At 44.6% G+C, this 5,539-nt stretch overlaps 1 long non-coding RNA gene across 1 annotated transcript in view; it reads left to right on the top strand.

Annotated features, from left to right (window-relative positions):
* The first annotated feature begins 3,958 nt into the window (after nucleotides 1-3,958).
* LOC109319962 overlaps nucleotides 3,959-5,539 on the top strand; it is a 19,322-nt gene continuing 17,741 nt past the window's right edge. Inside the window, exon 1 of the long non-coding RNA XR_002103692.1 lies at nucleotides 3,959-3,969. This is a non-coding gene — a long non-coding RNA (uncharacterized LOC109319962). The remainder of the gene's footprint in view (nucleotides 3,970-5,539) is intronic.

The raw sequence follows: 5,539 nt of genomic DNA, 5'->3' as shown, positions 1-5,539 counted from the left end.
GAAATTAAAAATTTTACAACAAAATGTAAAAATTTTACAACACAATGTGAATGTTCTTCACTTGCTTTGTTTTACATGCTGGAACATTTATATGTTCTGAGAAGCAGTAGCCTATGCTGGTTTTAGCTATCACTTTTGTCAGCAGAGTTTAAAGTGCTTCTGTTTGGCAAAATCTCTTTAACTGACTAAAATATTTAAAGAAAAAGTAGACCTGGTTTAGGCTTAAATCAGCTCCCTGGAAAAGGGAAAGGGAAAATGTGAGGAGACAGTCCCCATAAGACCCCCAAATCGGGGGAAGGAAAAGACAGGAACTGACAAAGAATGATCCGTGCAGAGAGAAAGACACACACACAGTCAGCGCCATACTCCCCTCAGGGGTTGGAAAAGATTGATTGTCAGTGAATACAGGAAAGAAGAAACCTTGGGATACGTATCTTTTTCAGTATTATAACTCACCAGGGCCTAGAAAGCTGTGCACTTATTTTAACAAGGTTTGCAATTTGACACTCTTTGATGTGAAAAGAAAATTTTATATGAAATGGCATGAACTAACAGATCCTTTCTATCATCAGAATAAAGAGGAATGCAGAAGCAGCAGCAGCAGCAGAAAAAAAAGCAGACAAGATTTAAAATGATGCAAGGAAGGTTATAAAAGGCACCAGAGGAAATCCAGCTGAAGACTAGACTATGCAAATGAAGACCAGATGTAAAATGAGAAGCAGTGGCAGGAAAGACAACAGGTGTTCTGCAGAGATGAATAGTTCCAGGGAAGATTAAGGGCGGCCTCCTGTGACAGAACAAGAGCCTGTAAAGCTGCAAAGGGAATGATGGGGTGCTGGTGAATTTTAAAGGTGTGGGAGATGACAATCATTTCTCTGTAATTTTATATTCTAAAAAGAAGAGGGTTGAAAGAAAAAGACAAGAAACAGGAAAAAACAATGAGATTTTAAACCTCTGCTACTATATTTTATCATCCAATATTGAGAAGCATGTGCTGAAAAAAAAAAATGATAAAAAGAACAGAAAACAACAATAGCAAAGTTGGAAGGGCCTCTGAAATTTATTGAAGGATGTGATGGAAACTGAATTTTTGGATGACAAGACAAGGAAGACTTTCAAGCCTAGAAGTCAAAGGTATGAAATACGAATGGAGGACAAAGGAAGTGAGGACATCAATGATGGCTGAGAGATGGCTGGAGATGGAAACCGGAGAAAAGAGAAGTTAGGGAAAGGGAGGAAGATCTGTATCCATCCCTGGGTTGCTGAAACTGTCAAATGACTAAGCTCACTCAAAGAATGAGGAGAGGAATAAGGATCTGGTGGAAACCCAAGACAATAGAAAGCAGAACTGAAGGGCACATGACTTGTTTGACTGTAGTTTGTGTTCCCCAGATTCCATCACTGGGGGAACATACAAACCCCGGTTAAAAGCAGGACCAAGCAATTGGCTAGTAAACTGCCTGGTGGCATCATGTACTAAAATATTGCTCAGATAGGTCCAGAGTCCTTGCATCCCTGCCAAAACAAAGGTAATCATTTTGCTAACAGAAGGATGCAAAATTGTGTAAAATATATTCATAATACATATTCTTGGTGTAGCAGGGAGTGAACATAGATTTGGAATAATTCCAATCTGCTAAATGTAGAGTTTTGGGCTCTTTGTAAGAAGCATTTATTGAAAATGTTGGTCTAGAGTAGGCGAATGTCGGCAGTGCAGTGGGCAGCAGTTCAAGCTGCCATGCAGGTGTGTGATAGAGCAGGACGATGCTTGCATCCAGAAGGAGCTCAGTGGGTGTGGAATGAGATTAAAGCACCAGAAGATGCAGTGTGATTGTTGGATCCTGTGACTCAAAACAATGAACTGTTGTTCCCCAGCATCAGTCTTTACTATACGTTCCAGCACTGGCCCCAGGGAAACTGTTAAGGTGGCAAAGCTCTTCTGTCCAGTTCTTCCTGTCCTCCTGTCCAGTTGTGTGACCCAAGGCCTAGGGTAAGTGAGGACTGAGTCAGGGAACTTCTGGAGGGGCTGGACATGTTCAAATCATCATGTCTAGATGCTCTCCACCCTAGGGTGCTGAGGGAATTGGGAGAGGTCATCATGGGGCCCCTGGCATGGCTTTACAAGCACTCATGCTGCTCTGGCCAGGTGCCAGAAGACTGGAAGAAGGCCAATGTGGTCCCTATTTTCAAAAAAGGGAGGAGGGAGGACCCAGGCAACTATAGGTCTGTTAGTCTTCCTTCAGTCCTGGAGAAGCTCTTTGAAAAAATTATCCAGGAGCACATCTGGGAGGGACCAGCAGGGGGGAGGATGCTCAAGAGCATCCAGCATGGGTTCATTAAGGGCCATTCCTGTCAGACCAACCTGATTGCCTTCTACGATCAGGTCACAAAATCACTGGATGCAGGTGTCGTGGGAGATGTAGTCTTTCCGGACTTTAGGAAGGCATTCCACACTGTCTCTCACCCCATTCTCATTAAAAAATTAGGCGACTGTGGTGTCAGTGCCTACACAGTCAGATGGGTTGCAAATTGGCTAGGGGTCCTCACCCAGGGAGTGGTGGTGGATGGGTCATATTCGACCTGGAGGGATGTGGGCAGTAGAGTTCCCAGGGCTTGGTCCTTGGGCCCGTGCTGTTCAATTTCTTTATCAGCGACTTGGATGAGGGGGTGCAAAGCACCCTGTTCAAACTCGCTGACGACACCAAGATTTGGGGCGAGGTGGGCACACTAGAAGGGAGGGACTGGATACAACCGGACCTGGACAGGTTACAGGGGTGGGCAAATGTGAATAGGATGGGATTCAATACTGACAAATGCTGAGTACTGCACTTGGGCAGGAAAAACCAGCAGCATGCCTACAGGCTGGGGAACTCCCTTCTTGAAAGCACGGTGGCAGAAAGAGATCTTGGAGTCATTATTGATTCTAAAATGAACATGGGCCGCCAATGTGAGGACACTGTCAGCAAAGCTAGCTACACCTCATGTATCCACAGATGCATCATGGGCAGATCCAGGGAGGTGACCTTCCCCCTCTATGCGACACTGGTCAGGCCACAGCTGGAGTACTGTGTCCAGTTCTGGGCGCCGCACTTCAGGAGGGATGTGGATGGCATCACGAGGGTCCAGCGGAGGGCCACTCGCATGATTACGAGGAGAGGCTAAGGGACCTGGACCTGTTCAGCCTTCATAACAGAAGGCTGAGGGGGGATCTAGTGACCATCTATAAAGTTACCAGGGGGACCAGTGGGGAATGGGTGAGACCCTGTTTCCCCGAGAGCCTCCCGGATTAACAAGGAATAACGGCCACAAGTTGATGGAGAGCAGGTTTGGGCTAGACATCAGGAGGTGCTACTTCACAGTCAGGGTGGCCAGGATCTGGAACCAGCTTCCAAGATGCTGGCTCCTACCTTAGGGGTCTTTAAAAGGAGGCTTGATAACTACCTAGCTGGGGTCATATGAGCTTAACTGGGTCATATGAGCCCAGTATCCATTCCTGCCCAGGGCAGGGAGGTCAGACTTGATGATCTGCTCAGGTCCCTTCTGACCCTACATCTATGAATCTATGAAATGACATTCTTCACATTGCCTTCCACTCATGCCTGTAAAGACCCACTGTGGTACTTGAATTATGGAATCTGTTAGAAGTTGAGCTGGGTAAATGGGTTGTGGTTGGGAATGAATATGGAGGGGAATGTGTCAATAGGGTAGTGTGTGTGTGTGTGCATGCGCGTGTGTGTGTGTACACAGATATGAATATCAGAGTGTTTGTGTGTACACAGATAAGAATGCCTGTCTCATTGTGTACATGTACAAGGAGTGTGTGTATATGCAGATAAGAATGTCTGAGTACGTGCATGTACACAGATAAGAATAACTCTGTGTGTGTGTGTGTGTGTGTGTGTATGCATAGACAAGAATATCTGAGTGTATCTGTGTGTGTGTATGCAGATAAGAACAACTGTCTTGAGTGTGTGTATATGCATGCGCACGCACACATCCATGCACATATAAGAATAACTATCTGAGGATGAGCGTGTTTCCAGCAAGTATTTGAATTTGAGGTTAGACATGGAATTCACAACTGGTGATGTCTCTGTAAGTTGAGGGAAAAGGTAGCAATGTGTTCCAGTGAGACCAGATCTCAGGCTGTTTCCTGCCTGATAGATGGTACTGGGCAAGCTGCTTTTTTCCAATCTGGCCTTTAGTTCTCCTGCTGTAATAAAAGTGTAAGAGTGCTTACCTTTTTTACAAAACAAAAAACCAAAAAACTTTTTGATATATGCAAGCAAAGCTGCTGTCTAAGAGCCAGATATTATTACAGGCCAAACCAAAAGCTGGAATTTAAGTTATCCTGGACTGCAGGGCTCCAGTACTGCACCTGGATCTGAATTTTGTAGCCAAAATGTCTCAGTTCAATAAACCAGGGAGTTCTGAAAGGAAGGAAATTTAATGCAGCATTAGGAAAATGAGGGGTGGAATGGGACAAGTAGAGGGAAGATGCATTAAAGCAGGATGATAATGGAGTGAGAAAGGAGCCAAGCCTCAGTGAAGGATACAAATGAGAGAGGTAGGAATCCAAGGGATGACATCTAGGGAAGAAAAGCCAACTGCATAAAACCAGAATGGGGAATAATTACGTAAAAAATGGGCAACAGCACTGAAGGAAGAGCTGGGTGTCTAGTGGATTGCAAATTAAACATGAGTCAGCAATGCAATATAGTAGCAAAAAACCCCAACAAATTCAATTTGGGGATGCGTTAGCATCAGAAATGCAAAACTATGAAGGTGATTATACCACTCTACTTGGTGCTGATTATGTCTTAGTTCACATATTGTGTGCAGAATTCAGTTATATCTCAGAAGAAACTTTCTAATTGTGGGAATGGAAGGACGATGGAACAAAATGCCTACGGTTGTTGTGGAATCTCTTTCTCTGGAGCTTTTCAAGAAGAGGCTGGACAGACATCTATCTGGGGTAGTTTAGGAATAGCAAATCCTGCATCTGTGCAGGGGGTCGGACAAGCTGATCTTTGAGATCCATCCCAACCCTATGATTCTTTGTGAGAGAAGTAGGCTGAAAAGTTATAGCAAACCAATATCAGAGGTGTCTAGAACTCAGACTAAAGAGTTAAACATTTTTAGTGCCAATTTACTTTTTCACTTTTGATAGGCAAATTGAGGTCACCAGTGAGGATTTTGGGTATTTTTACACAGAACAAATATGGATTTCATAGGACAGGGGTGTCAAAGATAGGGCCTGCTGGCTGGTTCTGGCCCATGGAGTCTTATCGTACAGCCCACAGTGCTGCCTATGGGTCTCAGATTGAATATGTATACTGCATTTTGCCATATAGGCCCTGTGTGCTGCATGGGGAGTATGGTGTCAGTCTGATGCACATGGTAGATGGTTAGTCCAGGATATTCATTTAATAGATTTCATAGACATTAGGGCTGGAAGGGACCTGAGAAGATCATTGAGTCCAGCCCCCCACCCAAAGGGCAGGAAGTCAGCTGGGGTCATAGGATCCCAGCAAGATAA

The sequence above is a fragment of the Crocodylus porosus genome, unplaced genomic scaffold, assembly GCF_001723895.1.
Source record: "Crocodylus porosus isolate Cpor-Errol unplaced genomic scaffold, CroPor_comp1, whole genome shotgun sequence".
Lineage (NCBI taxonomy): Eukaryota > Metazoa > Chordata > Crocodylia > Crocodylidae > Crocodylus > Crocodylus porosus.
This window is presented reverse-complemented; position numbering and strand designations above follow the sequence as displayed.